The following is a 16283-nucleotide window of genomic DNA, read 5'->3' as shown; positions in this document are numbered from 1 at the left end:
GGGCTGGATAATTCTTTGTTCTGGGGGAAGGGGAGGAGAGGGAAGAGCAGAAAAGAGGGGACGCTCTCCTGCACATGGAAGATCTTTAGTAGCATCCCTTGCTCTACCCACTAGATGCCAGTAGCACCCTCCCACAGCTCCAGGTTGTGATAACTAAAAATGTTTCCAGAATTACCAAATGTCTCATTAAGAATCACTACTGTAAAAGTACTTACAATCTTCAATTAAGTTAATAAAAACAGATTATCAACATAATGAGTACCTTTTTTTCAGTTCTACTTCACAAAACAATAAAAAACAGTATTCAGGGACTTCCCTGGTGGTTAAGAATCCGCCTGCCAGTGCAGGGGACACGGGTTCGAGCCCTGGTCTGGGGAGATCCCACATGCCGTGGAGCAACTAAGCCCGTGCACCACAACTGCTGAGCCTGCACTCTAGAGCCTGGGAGCCACAACTACTGAGCCCACACGCCGCAACTACTGAAGCCCACATGCCTAGAGTCCGTGCTCCGCAACAAGAGAAGCCACTGCAATAAGCCTGCGCACTGCAACAAAGAGTAGCCCCCGCTCGCTACGAGAGAAAGCGCGTGTGCAGCAATGAAGACCCAACGCAGCCATAAATAAATAAATATAATATAATATTAAAAAAACACTATTCAACATCAAGAAGGAACTAATAGCCATATACTTACAACTTGGAATATTTATCAAATGCAGCCCTTGGAACAATGTGCCCCAGGGTGTTAGCACTGAAAGTCCTAACTCCTGGGAAACCCCTTCCTACAATTTATTTTGTTTTCTGTAGAACCAAGAGGAGGGGGTCATTCCACATTTGTTGGCACAAAAGGGAACTGACATTTGTTGGGTGCCTATTTTATATTAATTAGATGTCTTATACGTTTCTATGGCTTCGTCTTCACAGGCGAAGGCAGGTGGTCCCCTATCACAGATGAAGAAGCTGAAACCCAGAGTAATGCAGAAACTTCCCCAGTATAGCAGAGCTAGCAAGTGGCAGAGGGAGGGTTCAGCTCCAGATGTTTCTTGATCTAATGTCTGCATTCTTTTCACATCACTTCACGCCCGCTGTCACTAGTGGTCTTGATTATTTCAGAACCCCTTAAGTGGCAATTTGATTTTCTAGGGTCTTTGAAAAGTGTTTCTTAATAAAGGAAGTGGATGTATAATTTCTAGCTCAACAGTCTGTTATAGTTGACCTCTGCTTAGTGAGTTTCCAAGGTTAGAATCATTTGGAGAAAACTCCCTCTAACTTTTTGTTTGTTTCTGATACAAGAAGAGCACCTACAAAACACTGGAACATCCTTTCCTGTAAGTAGAACCAAACGCAAAGCTGCTATGAGAATCCATGTTCACTAGGGGCCCAGACACTACAGTTGGAGTTCATTAAATTTCATTAGATTTCATCGATCTTCCGCACTTCCATCTAGCTCTCCAGGTGAAAAAGTAATATTTGTGTTTCTCGTCGGTATGTCTTAGTTAATTATATTTTACAGTGGCCCATCTGCTGTAAAAGGTACATTGGTTAGCAGTAAAATTGTATTAGAGTTGTCTTATTATGTTTGAAACACTATTAACTGTCTCAGTTCACTGTAATAGGACAAAGCAGAACAGCTTAAAATTGTCCTTCAGTCACGGGAGAACCTCAAGGGAAAAGAGGTTAGGAGAATGACATAAATGGGGAAGTAAAACACTGAATGTAGCTATAGGGTCTGGGATGTAGCAAAAAACAGGCTGAGTGTTTCTAAAGACTGGAACTGAAATCAAATTATTGGTTGTGTAAAGCTTTTCTGGAAGTGGCATTCTTACAAATGCCAATGAGAAAGTTAAAGGTAACCAACTAAGTGAGCATGACTTGCTAAAGAAACAAATTTGCTTAATCAGTTATTTAAGAATAACTTTATATCTCTCCAAAGTTTAGAGAGATCTATAGACAACTTTTTTAGACAGGATAAAAAGAAGAAAACTAAGATGAGTAGAATTCTGCTGTATCTGTTGTCAACTCTTCATGTAATAAGAATACTTCCCAGCATTTGGCAAATCATTTTCATTTACTGGACATTTAAAGGAGAATAACATTCTGTATTGCCACATTTTCCAATGACAAAGTAGAACATTAGCAGATTTTGGCTGTACTGACCCTTTGTTTCCAATTCTGTGGTTAGTTTTTGAAAATAAACAGGGATTTGTGGATTATTAATCTTCATTGAGGGCCCCTAGTCTTTTAAGGAACTCAAAAATCACACATGGAATGGAGCGCCAAAGGTGGTTCAGTCTAAAGAGACAATTCAGGGAACATAATCATCTTCAAATATTTGAAGAAGTTGCAGATAGAAGACAGATTAGGGTTTTTTCCCTCCAGCTTTATTGAGAAATAATTGACGTATAACACTGTATAAGGCCTACAGCATTATGGTTTGATTTACATATATTGCAAAATGATTACCACAGTATGTTTAGCTAACATCCATCTTCTCATTTAGAAAGAAAAAATAGAATGAAAAAAGAAAAACAGACAAAATTTCTCCTTGTGATGAGAACTCATAGAATTTACTCTTAACAGTATTCCTATATATCATACAACAGTGTTGGCCCTAGTCATCATGTTGTACGTTACATCCCTAGTACCTATTTATCTTAGAACTGGGAGTTTGTGCCTTTTGACCACCTTCCTCCATTTCTCCTCCACCCACCTTCTGCCTCTGGTAACCATAACTCTGATCTCTTTTTTTATGGGTTTGTGGGGTTTTTAAAAATTATTATTCCAAATATAAGTGAGATCATACAGTATTTATCTTTCTCTGACTTTTTAAACTTAGCATAATGCCTTCAAGGTCCATTCATGTTGTCACAAAGGTAGGATTTCCTTGGTTTTTTTTTAATGGCTAAATAATATTCCATTGTATTATATATACCACAGCGTCTTTATCTATTCATCCATCAGTGGACACTTAAGTTGTTTCCATGTCTTGGCTATTGTAAATAATGTTGCTATAAGCATGGGGGTACAGATATCTTTTCAAGTTAGTGTTTTCGTTTCCTTTGGAGATATTCCCAGAAGTGGAGTTGCTGAATCATATGATAGTTCTATTTTTAATTTTTGAGGGTCCTCTATTACTATTTTCCATAGTGGCTTCACTAATTTACAATCCCACCAACAGGGCATAAGAATTTCTCTTTTCTCTGCATCCACAACAGCATTTGTTATCTCTTGTCTTTTTGATGATGGCTAACAGATATGAGGTGATATCTTGTGGTTTTAATTTGCATTTCCCTAATGACTAGTGATATGGAATATCTTTTCATGTACCTGTTGCCTTTTCATGTATGTTTCTTTGAAGAAATATCTGTTCAGGTCTTTTGCCCATTTTTTAATTGGGTTATTTATTTATTTTTGCTGTTGAATTATATGAGTTCTTGGGGACTTCCCTGGTGGCACAGTGGTTAGGAATCTGTCTGCCAGTGCAGGGGACACTGGTTCGATCCCTGGTCTGGGAAGATCCACATGCCACGGAGCAACTAATCCTGTGCGCCACAACTACTGAGCCTGCGCTCTAGAGCCCATGAGCCACAACTACTGATTCTGTGTGCCACAACTTCTGAGCCCACATGCCACAACTACTGAAGCCTGTGCACTCTAGAGCCCGTGGTCCGCAACAAGGGAAGCCACCACAATGAGAAGTCTGTGCACCTCAACAAAGAGTAGCCCCTGCTCGCTGCAACTGGAGAAAGCCTGTGCACAGCAACAAAGACCTGATGCAGCCAAAAAATTAAAAAAATATATATATATAAAATTTTTTTAAGTGTATGACTTCTTTATATATTTTGAATACAACCCCTTATCAGATATATGGTTTGCATATATTTTTTCCTATTGCGTAAATTGCCTTTTCACTATGTTGATAGCTTCTTTTACTGTGTAGAAGCGTCTTAGTTTGATTTAGTCCCACTTGTTTATTTTTTATTCTGCTGCTTCAGCTTTAGCTGTCATATCCAGAAAATTATTACTAAGACCCATGTCAAGGAGCTTTATTCCTATGTTTTCTACTATGAGTTTCATGGTTTCAGGTCTTACATTTAAGTCTTCAATCCATTTTGAGTTAATTTTTATGAGTGGTGTAAGATATGGGTCCAGTTTCATTCTTTTACATGTGAATATCCAATTATCCCAGCAGCCGTTATTGAAGACTCTCATTTCCCCACTGAGTATTCTTGGCTCCTTGTCAAATATTAGCTGACTGTATGTGCTTGGGTTTATTTCTGGGCTCTCGATTCTGTTCCATTGGTGTATTTGTCTGTTTTTATGCCAGAACCATCCCGTTTTGATGACTACAGTTTTATAGGATAGCTTGAAATCAGGAAGTGCGATGCCTCCTGCATCGTTCTTCTTTCTCAGGATTTCTTTGGCAATTCGGGGTCATTTGTGGTTTCATATAAATTTTAGGAGTGTTTTTTCTACTCCTGTAAAAAATGTCATTGGAAACTTGATAGGGATTGCACTGAATCTATAAATGACTTTGGTAGTATTGACATTTTGACAGTATCAATCCATGAACAAGGGATACCTTTCCATTTATTTGTGCCTCCTTCAGTTTCTTTCACCAATGTCTTGTAATTTTCAGAGAACTTTCACTTCTTTAGTTAAATTTATTCCTAAGTATTTTACTTGTTTTTGATGCTATTTTAAATGAGATTAATTTCTTTTATTTTTCAGAAAATTTGTTGTTAATGTATAGAAACACTACTGAGTTTTGTATGTCAATTTGTAGCCTACGACTTTACTCAGTTAATTTATTAGGTCTAACAGTTTTTTGGTTGAGTCCTTAGGATTTTCTATATATAAAATTATGTCATCTGCAAATGAGACAATTTTACTTCTTCATTTTCAATTCTGATACCTTTTATTTCTTTTACTTGCCTGATTGCTCTAGCTAGAACTTCTAGTACTGTGTTTGAATAGAAGTGGTGAGAGTGGTCGCCCTTGCCTTGTTCCTGATCTTAGAGGAAAAGCTTTCAACCCTTCACTATTAAGTATGATGTTAGGTGTGGGCTTGTCATATATGGCCTTTATTATGTTGAGATATGTTACTTCTATGCCTGATTCATTAAGAGTTTTTATCATTAATGGATGTTGAATTGTGTGAGCTGCCTTTTCTGTGTCTACTGAGATGATCATATGATCCTTTTCTTTCAATCTATTAATGTGACATATCACACTGATTGATTTGTGTATGCTGAACCATCCTTGCATCTTAGGGATAAATCGCACTTGCTCATGATGTATGATCCTTCTAATGTGCTGCTGAATTTGGTTTGCTAGTATTTTATTGAGAATCTTTGCATCTATATTCATCAGGGATATTGGCGTGCAGTTTTCTATCAGTGTTCTTTTCTGGTTTTGGTATCAGGTAGTGCCAGCCTTGTAAAATGAGTTTGTGAGTGTGCAGTCCTTTTTGATTTTTTTGGAAGAGTTTGAGAAGGGTATTGTTAATTCTTTAAATTTTTGGTAAAATTCACCAGTGATGCCATTTGGTCCTGGGCTTTTCTTTGTTGGAGGATTTTTGATTACTGATTTAATCCCCTTACTAGCAATTTGTCTATTCACATTTTCTATTTCTTCCTGATTCAGTCTTGGTAAGTTGCATGCTTCTAAGAATTTTTCCATTGCTTTTAGGGTGTCCAGTTTGTTGGTGTATAGTTGTTCATAGTAGACTCTTATGATCCTTTGAGTTTCTGCAGTATCAGTTATAATGTCTCATTTTTCATTTATAATTTTGTTGATTTGGGTCCTTTCTCTTTTTTCCTTGGTTAGTCTAGCTAGCAATTTGTCAGTTTTTTTAATCTTTTCAAAGGACCAACTTTTAGTTTGGTTAATCTTTTCTGTTGTTTTTCTGTTCTCCATTTCATTTATTTCTGCTCTAATCTTTAGTATTTCCTTTCTTCTCCTTTGTCTCTGAAGGACAGCTTTGTTGGGTATAGAATTCTATTTTTTTTTTTTTTTTGGCGGTACGCGGGCCTCTCACTGTTGTGGCCTCTCCCGTTGCGGAGCACAGGCTCCGGACGCGCAGGCTCAGCGGCCATGGCTCATGGGCCCAGCCGCTCCGTGGCATGTGGGATCTTCCTGGACCAGGGCACGAACCGGTGTCCCCTGCATCGGCAGGCAGACTCTCAACCACTGTGCCACCAGGGAAGCCCTGGGTATAGAATTCTTGGTTGACATTTATTGTCTTTCAACATTTAGAATATGTCATCCCATTCTCTCCTGGTCTGAAAATTTTCTGTCGAGAAATCCACCAATAGAGTTATGGAGTTCTCTGTGTCTTCTTTTTTTCCTCTTTCTACCTTTAAAATTCTTTCTTTGTCTTTGATTTTTGACAATTTAACTATAATGTGTCTCACTGTAGTCCTGTATGGGTTCAAACCATTTGAGGTCCTTTGGGCCTCATGGACCTTCATGTCTATTTCTCTCCCTAGGTTTGGGAAATTTTCAGCCATTGTTGCTTTAAATATACTTTCCGTTCCCTGTTCCTCTTCGCCTTCTGGCACTCCCATAATGTGAATATTATTTCTTTTCCTTATGTCCCATAATTCCAGAGGCTTTCTTCATTTTTTTAAATTAATATTTATTGGAGTATAGTTGATTTACAGTGTTCTGTTAGTTTCAGGTGTACAGCAAAGTGAATCAGTTATACGTATATGTATATCCAGTCTTTTTTAAGATTCTCTTCCCATGTAGGTCATTACAGAGTATTGAGTAGAGTTCCCTGTTCTATACAGTAGGTTCTTATTAGTTATCTATTTTATATATGATAGTGTGTATGTGTCAATCCCAATCTCCCAATTTATCCCTCCACCCCCTCTCCCCCTTGGTAACCATAAGTTTCTTTTCTACATCTGTGATTCTCTTTCTGTTTTGTAAATAAGTTCATTTGTACCATTTTTCTAGATTCCACATATGAGCAATATCATATGATATTTGTCCTTCTCCGACTTACTTCATCTTCATTCTTTTTCATTACTTTTTCCTTTTGCTCCTCTGATAGGGTAACTTCTAACGTTCTATTCTCTAGGTTGCTGGTTCTACTGCATGGTTGAGTCTGCTTTTGAAACTCTTTATTGAATTCTTTAGTTCAGTTACTGTATTTTATTTTTCAGCTCCAGGACTTCTGTTTACGTTTTGGGTTTTTTTTTTTTTATGATTGCTATTTCCTTGTCGAACTTCTTGTTTTGTTCATGTGTCATTTTCCCAATTTCTTTTAGCTGCCTGCCTATGTTTTCTTGTAGTTTACTAAACTTCTTTAAGAGGATTATTCTGAATTCTTCATCTGACAGTTCACAGATCTCCATTTCTTTAGGGTCAGTTACTGGAGCTTTTTTAGTTGCCTTTAGTGGTGTCTCGTTTACCTGATTTTTTGTGATTCTTGATTCCTTACGTTGGTATCTGTGCATTTGAGTAATCAGGCTCCTCTTCCAGACTTTATAGGCTTGCTTTGGCAGAGATGGTTCTTCACAGTCAGCACAGTTTGGGTTTCTGAGTGTGCCTGCTGGTAATGTCCCGGGGCAGGAGGCCTGCTTTTATGGTCTATTTTTATTTATTTATTTAATTAATTAATTAATTAATTAATTATTTGGCTGCACCGGGTCTTAGTTGCAGCATATAGGATCTTTGTTGCAGCATGCAGGCTCTTAGTTGTGGCACGCGGGATCTAGTTCCCCGACCAGGGATTGAACCCGGGCCCCCTATGTTGGGAGCGTGGAGCCTTAACTGCTGGACCACCAGGGAAGTCCCTTATGGTCTATTTTTGGGCAAGGCAACTGTTTGAGCTCTGAGGATGGGGATGGGGTGTGCCACTGGCTAAGAACACTTGAATAGGACTGCTAGCTTGGCTTCCTGCCCAAATGAGGCTAGAGGATGGGTTCTGTGGTTGCCTGGATTCTCTGGTTAGGCTTACTAGATGGTCAGGGCTGAGTACTATGTTCAGTAGTAAATGAGGTTGTGAATTAACTTCCCTGACCTGGCAGGGCAGCAGGATGGGACCCAGGGCCTGTACAGCTCGTTGTTTGGGGACCTGATGAGGCCAGAGTGTGCACTGATTCCCCTGGTCAGGTGAGACCACTGGTGTTGTTCCACCGACAGGGGAAGCCACGGACTGTGCTCTCTGTTCAAGCACCACGGTACATGGGGCTGTTGGATTGGCTCTGCAGCTTCCTGCATGCTCTGGTTAGGTCTCCTGGTTGGACAGGCTGTAGGCTGTATTCAGTGAGCAGGGCTGCAAGTTAGATTCCCTGCCCGGGTACAGTGGGAGAAGCAGCTCTAAAACTGGTGAGGTTCTTTGCTTGTTGTCTTAACTCAAGCCAACCCACACCCCAAGCTTCCTGACCAACTAGGGTTGCCAGCTTTGTTCCGCAAACTATCAGCTCTGCCTGCCCATATCTTCCCATAGCTTCCAGGAGTTGTCTCCAGCTCTTCTGGGCAGAGGGGACCAGAAGACATTCTCCATAGTGAGTGGGGCTGTGATTCAGCTCCTTGCCTGGGCAGGAGAAACTGAGCTCGGGGGCCGACAAAACTCCTCCTTTGAGGATCTGAATCAGGCAGATCTACACCCCACAGGGTTCCCTGGTCAGAACGTGCCCCTGACTTTGTTCTGCAGGTAAGCAAAGCCGCTGGCTGGGATCACTGGTTGGGCACCGCAGGTGTAAGCTCGGTCTGCCAAGATCCGTGTGCTGGTTATTGCAAGCCCCTCCCCACTTCTCCATCACGGTCAAATTACCAGTGGTTTAGCTCCACAGACTCCCCTGCCGTCCCCGTGATGCAAGATCAGAGTAGGGGCTCCCTCAAAGTGATCCACAATTCTGGGGAGAACTGGTTGTCCCTGCTAGGTTCTCCTTTCCCACTGGAGGAACCAGAGGTTCAGGGGAGAGCTGTCTGCACGGTGCTGTCCTGGCCTTGGGAAAGGGCGAGTCAGTCAACGTGTAGCCACTTCTCTTACCTTCTAATGCAGTCTGTATTGGTCTCTGTGGTACACGGGGTGCTTCAGCCTCACCCCTGTGTTCTAGGGTTCTCTCCGTGCTGTCTTGTTCTTGAATAGTTATTAGTCGTTCTTCTCGTCGGGGGGAGTAAAGTCAGGAACAATCTAGGTCGCCATCTTGATAGATCACCCTCCCAGATTAGGATTTTATGAGTGGCAGAGGAGTACATAATTGGGATCTTGGGTAGAAGTTATAGGGAGACAGATTTCAACTTCACTATAAGGCAAAACACTAGCCTGTTCCAAAATGGAATAAGCTGCATGGTGGGACAGTGAGTTTTCAGGCACAGCAAGATTATGTTTATATGTGTTCATTCATTTAACAAATAATTTCAAGTGCCTACCAAGTGCCTGGCACTGTTCTATTAATAAATTCTGGAAATATAGTTATAGACAGGAAGGCCAAGGTTCCTGATCTCATGGAGCTTATATTCTAGAGTTCGGGGTTGACAAACTTTTTCCGTAAAGGGCCAGATAGAAAATGTTTTAGGCTTCTTAGGCCATTTGGTCTCTGTTGCAACTACTGAACTGTGTCATTGTATTGCAAAAGCAGCCATAGACCTTGAGTTGGCCAACTGTGGCCCACAGGCGAAATCCTGCCCATCTTTACAGAATAAAGTTATGTTGGGACGCACCAATTCATTTTTGTATTATCTATATCTGCCATTATTCTACAATAGCAGAATTGAGTGTTGTGATAGAGACGGTTTGCCCCGTGAAGCCTGAACTGTTTACTTTCTTACCCTCTACAGAAAACATTTGCTGATCCCTGCCCTAGAAATACATAAACAAATGATTGTGGCTGTGTTCTAATAAGATTTTGTTTATGGATGCCAAAAGCTAATTTTATATAATTTGCACATGTCATGAAATCGTCTTTAAAATTTTTCCCCAATCATTAAAAATTGTAAAAACTACTCTTAGCTCACAGGTCTAAAACTAAGGGGTCTAAAACTAAGGGGGCCCAAATTTGGCCTGTGGGTCCTAGTCTGCCAATCGCTGTGCTAAAGTAGTTTAGCCAATTTACATATCTTGAATAGTACTATTTTCACTGGTGAGAGTCTATTTCTAACTTCATTTATGCTGATAATTACAAATTTCACCATTATGCTCCTTAACAAAATGTCAGTTGCTGATCAGAGAAGAAGGTCACCAAAGTGCTTACAGTAGCTCTGTCTGGAGTGTAGGGCCTTTTTGATAAAACCTAGCTGTCTCCCCTGCTCCCTTCCATCACGTCAGTGCAAAATCCTTATTAGAACATCTGAACGTGCCCGAGTTGTGTTTTAGCCTTACTAATGCATAATGTCACTCTATCAATGCTGAAGTATTTTAAAGTAAATTACAGATGTCATAGCACTTGAATATGCAGGGACATTTATCTCTTTTTTTGCCTCACTGCTCCCTATATAGGTTTTTGGGCATTCTTTGCATAATTAAAAAGGTCTATGAATCTCCCAAACAAAAGAGCCATTCGTCTGGGAGACGGTGTTTAGAAGCTGACTATAAAAAATAGCTGTTTTGTTTTCATGTTACATATCAAAATAAACTACTCATGGTCAAATGGAAAAAAAGTAAAAGTATTTTTCTGTGTGTTTGACATGACTAGTAAGTTCAGTTTTAAATGGCTGATCTAATAACCACTTTTTTTTCTTTTTGCGGTACGCGGGTCTCTCACTGTTGTGGCCTCTCCCATTGCGGAGCACAGGCTCCGGCCCGTGCAGGCTCAGCGGCCATGGCTCACGGGCCCAGCCGCTCCGCGGCATGTGGGATCTTCCTGGACCAGGGCACAAACCCGTGTCCCCTGCATCGGCAGGCGGACTCTCAACCACTGCACCACCAGGGAAGCCCCTAATAACCACTTTTAAGTACCCCCTGAATAATTCATTCTGAAATAATTTCATTTTTTCTTCTAGGATAAATTTTTGTTTTTGGCAGATAGGCCACCTCTATGTCAAAAGTTTCTTGTGTAGAATCCCTTTATCCTATCCTTATTGGCCTCCTTCCTTCAAGCCATCTCTCTTTCAGTTGATAAAAGTCAGATTGTAGGTCCCTTCAGTTTTTTAAATCTTTTTTCTGCTCCTTCATGTATTAGTAGATTTAACTCTGAAAACTGAAATTACTTTTGAGTAATAAAACTGAACCCCCTCCCATTTCATAGATTAAAAGTGTTTTTCGTTTTGTGCTCATTTTGCCAGTGGATCGACTCGTGCCGCTTTTGAGGAGCTAAAGCCATTAGGTGTCTGGCTAAGAGAGCTTATTGCTGGAAGCTCCCAATGAGGTGCAGTCAGAGCTCTGAAGAGAAACTTGGGGATGATCTAACCATTGGGGTGACCTTAAACGAAATCATTTAGAGCAGCATCGTCCTCAAACATAAAAGGTGGCATTGTCTTGGCCTGTTTATTTAACTTCCTTGCTTTGAAATCAAAACAGATCTCTGTTTTGTGAAATAAAGGATGAGATTGAGATTTCCATTGACTTCAAGAGCTGACCGTCTGCCAAGAAGCTTGCTAGAGAATAGTCATGTCACCTTGACTGAAGGGCCCAACCCTTATCTAAAAGTCCTTCACAGTAAAATTTCTACTTTTTATGTGAAAATACGAGATTTTATTGGTGAAAGTTCGTGTAGATCACATACATAAAGATACAAACAAATTCAGTGCTCACTGCTAACACAAACACCACTCTTATCCTCACTTCCTACAAAAAGAGATATTTAATTTTGGAAGAGGGAGGATGACTGCTGTTTTGGAGGCATAGATACAAATTCTCTGAAACTGATGTTGCTTCTGGGACATGGACAAATACAAGGACAGTGATGCCATAACTTGTAAACAGTGATCACAGTTATTACACTCACTCTAATCGGTTGTACACAGCCTTCCCTTGACCCACTATTGCAAGGTTAGAAACTTTGGCAAAATCCAAACCCTGGTTAAATTTGACTCCCCTTTAACTCTGCCTGGACGCAGGCAGCTAACGGTGGGTGGGGGGTGGGGGTGGGTGGGCGGGGAAATAATCATAAGAACTGGTGTCAAGTTCATTTCATTGTGCCGACCTCTAGTTGGTCCTTAATACTTCGGAGGACTCTCCTGCACTTCTCTCTCTCTCTTCACCATTCTCCTCTTTCAGACTATTTTCTTATACCCAGAAAGGCACTGAGGAGTGTTTATGTGGTGGGTTGGGGTGTGGAGAATGAACAAAAATTACCAGGCCTGGTTTAGAAGGGGTCAGGACCTGAAATCAAAGGCAGTGTCCAGATTTTTAGTCAGCCAGTCTCTAGTCTTTAAAAAATATCTCAGGTACCAAATTCTTCAAAAGGTGATGGTGCATAGAGGTTGGCTTGGAAAAAAATATAGTAATAAAAGAGACTATAGAAAATTTATGCAATAGTCCTATATAGAGTAAGATCAAAAAACAGTGGCCAGCCCCCAAATTTAATAAATAATTTCAATATAGAATTTTTACAATATAATATTCTTATGGCTCTATAAAATTTCAAAATATATGATATTACAGCAAAATGAAATATTTTAAAAACAATTTTTATTAACAACGTTATAGGAGATCTTTGCATTTTAAATGTTTTCATCAATATATGTCAAGTTACATATTTGTAACTGATTGCATTGTCTTTGAAGTAGCTACATTAACTATAAAGTATGAAATGCTAAAATAAGTACAGCCCTCCGTATCTGTGGGCTCTATATCCGTGGGCTCCACATCTGTGGATTTCAGTATACCAGTTCCTTGCAGATGCTGTGGGACAACTGTATTTCAGCCTTTATACCCCACCACCCCCCCGAAAAGTTGTACATAAAAGATGGCTAAGGTGTCCCAAGTCTTTTTCAAAGGAATTAATGATTCAATAGGAGGTTGTGAATTTCACAGAGATCTTTAAATCTAATCATTATTCTTTAAAAATAGTGTACAAATAAGAGTAATATTTTCAAATTGGTATCTTTAAGCCTGTTTTTTTCCCAACTCTTCCAAAGCAAGAATTGAAAATAATCAGTGGTCAAGATTCTTTTTAAATAAATTTGTTAATCGATCTCATGATAATTTTTTTTACTATAATTTCCCTAGTTTTCTTGCAGTTTAAGTACCCCATTTACGATTTCAAATATACTCTATAATTTAGTAGTATTTAAAATTTAATGTTAATCCTTTGAACTAAAAATTCTACAGTGTATCTAGTACTGAATAAAATTTCATTAAACAATTTCCTATTAAATTACTAAATTATTTAATTAATTAAATTACTAAATTAAATTATTAAATTTAATTACATTAAATTACTTCCATGTGTAGGATAATATTAAAACTCTTCTTTGTTGCCAATGATCAGTTTATAAAATCATCTATTATTCAAGGGATTACTCTCAATTTAATGAAACTTCTAACAGCATTCTTTCATTTGTGAAGACTTTCACAAAGATTCTTGCCAACCACACCTTGTTGATGAATATGTAGTTAAATGCTAAAGAACTTGATGCTACTTTTTGTAAAGGTTAAAACCTACATTGTCAACTCTATAGCTGTGCATCTTTTTTTTTTTTTTCGGTACGCGGGCCTCTCACTGTTGGGGCCTCTCCCGTTGCGGAGCACAGGCTCCAGATGCGCAGGCTCAGCGGCCATGGCTCACGGGCCCAGCCGCTCCGCGGCATGTGGGATCTTTCCAGACCGGGGCACGAACCCGTGTCCCCTGCATCAGCAGGTGGACTCTCAACCACTGCGCCACCAGGGAAGCCCTTCTGTCCATTTTTTGATTGGATTGTTTGTTATTTTCGTTGTCATTGTATTAGCTGTTTGTATATTTTGGAAATTAAGCCCTTGTCAGTTGCATCATTTGCAAATATTTTTCCCATTGCATAGGTTGTCTTTTCATTTTGTTGATGGTTTCCCTTGCTGTGCAAAGGCTTATAAGTTTGATAAGGTCCCATTTAATTTTGCTTTAATTTTCTATTGCCTTGGGAGACTGACTTAAGAAGAAATTGCTACGATCTTTGTCAGAGAATGTTTTGCCTATGTTCTCTTCTATGGGTTTCATGGTGCCATGGCTTATATTTAAGACTTTAAGCCATTTTGAGTTTGTCAGTTAATCTTCAACAAAGGAGGCAAGAATATACAGTGGAGCAAAGATAGTCTCTTCAGCAAATGGTGTTGGTAAAGCTGGACAGCCACATGTAAATCAATGAAGTTAGAACACTCCCTCACACCACACACAAAAATAGACTCCATATGGTCTTCTCTCTTATAATTTACTATATTGCATGAATATCACAGTGCCTGCTTGCATGTCCATGCATTCCACTATTTTTAAAGCCTCGGTCAATGTTTTATTCATCTACACTAATTCCAGATCACTGAATTGAAACACTTTCAATGCCATGGAGATAATTTGGGCTTAAATAAGGGGTCAAAGGCAGTCATTTTAAATTCTTGAGCTGAAAAGCAGTATGATTACATGAGTATTTTTGGAATAATAGATTTTAGCAGTGGGCCACCTGTATGAGGAAGGGAAGACAGTAGAAACAGGAAGACAAAAGAGGAAAGTGACACAACAACAATAACACATGAATAACAATGCTTTATACGTGCATAACATTATTTTGTGAAAGATGCTTTGTGTGCAATTTCTTGGAAATTTAAGCCTTTAATTCTAAGTATATTAATCCTGTGAGCAGGTATTATTAGTCTCATTTTAAGGATAAGGAAACTTGGAGAGGATAGGGACTTGGCCAATATCATGTAGAGGAAAGAGACACAAATCAAAGCCACTTCAATCAGAGTTCAGGATTACTCTTACAAGAAGGTACTCTTACAAGAAGTCTTTGTCTAGGTGTTGGCAGTGATGTAGAGAGAAAGGAGAACTCCTGCAAACCATGAGACTGATAAACCTTCAGAACTAGATGACTGGTTGCACATAGAATGTAAAGAAAGGGGTGAAGTTAAAGATACAGCCCAGCATGCGACCCTGGGGATCCTAGAGAGTGATGTTCCTCTTAGCAAACCTGGGGAAGCAGGAGCATCACTGGTTAAACTCTTTACATAGAAGATGACATGAGCTTGTGGGACTGTGTGCAGGCAAAGCTTTTCTAGGTTTGGATAGTAGTTTGTGATAAAAATACTGAACATTTGTTTTTATCATTTACCAGGAATCTACAGGGGCAGAGTTAAGCATAATGATACGCATAGTGCATTTCAAACAAACTATTTTTTTTTATTTAATTAATTTATTTTTGTCTGTGTTTGGTCTTCGTTGCTGTGCGTGGGCTTTCTCTAGTTGCGGCGAGTGGGGGCTACTCTTTGTTGCAGTGCGCGGGCTTCTCATTGCGGTGGCTTCTCTTATTGTAGAGCACGGGCTCCAAGCATATGGGCTTCAGCAGTTGTGGCTCATGGGCTCTAGAGCGCAGGTTCAGTAGTTGTGGTGCCCGGGCTTAGTTGCTCCTTGGCATGTGGGATCTTCCCGGACCAGGGCTCGAACCCCTGTCCCCTGAATTGGCAGGCGGATTCTTAACCACTGCGCCACCAGGGAAGCCCAAACAAACTATTTTTTGAGTAGTTTTCTCATGTATAGTAGACTTTTTAAGTTGCCCAGGCAACTGTTTTGGATCCTACCTTTTGTGTCCAGAACAGTGCTACCTATATTCTTTCCTAAAAGAGGTGAGATGAAAAACTTTTCTTCTAAGATTTCACTGGACTATCTTTAAGGTCATAGTCAGTGTCTAATTCTTCTATGTTAATTTCATTTCCTTGACTCCAAGGGCACTGAATGCCAAGGAGATAGTTTCAGCTTAATTCAGGAGCCCAAAGGGACTTGTAAATATGTGACCCAGAGTGTACTTTTGCAGATAAGTTTTTGAGCAATGGACAGTCTGGATTAGGAAGGGAAGATGGTAAAAGTAGGAAGAGAATAGACCTTATGTAAATTGGAGAGCTCAATATCTGATGTCAGGGAAGAGGACAAAGGAGAATTTTGAGATCTCTTTGGCTAGGGCAACAGAAATGCAAAGTCTGAGTGCTTAGATCCAACCTAGGAAAGAGCTATTTCCTCTGCAGTGACCTTGTGTAATCCTAGGCATGATAAAATATGGATGGCTTGGGAGAGCTGGGCTCATTTTCACACTCTCTTTAAAAGGATGTCATCTGGAACACATTTTTTTGGGGGGGGCGGTGTGTGGTGAAACAGAACAAGTCAAATACAGTCAGCCCGGGAAATTGAATTAACTATATATTTCTT

The sequence above is a fragment of the Stenella coeruleoalba genome, assembly GCF_951394435.1.
Source record: "Stenella coeruleoalba genome assembly, chromosome: 11".
NCBI lineage: Eukaryota > Metazoa > Chordata > Mammalia > Artiodactyla > Delphinidae > Stenella > Stenella coeruleoalba.
The sequence above is the reverse complement of the archived record's forward strand: the minus strand, read 5'-3'. Positions refer to the sequence as shown.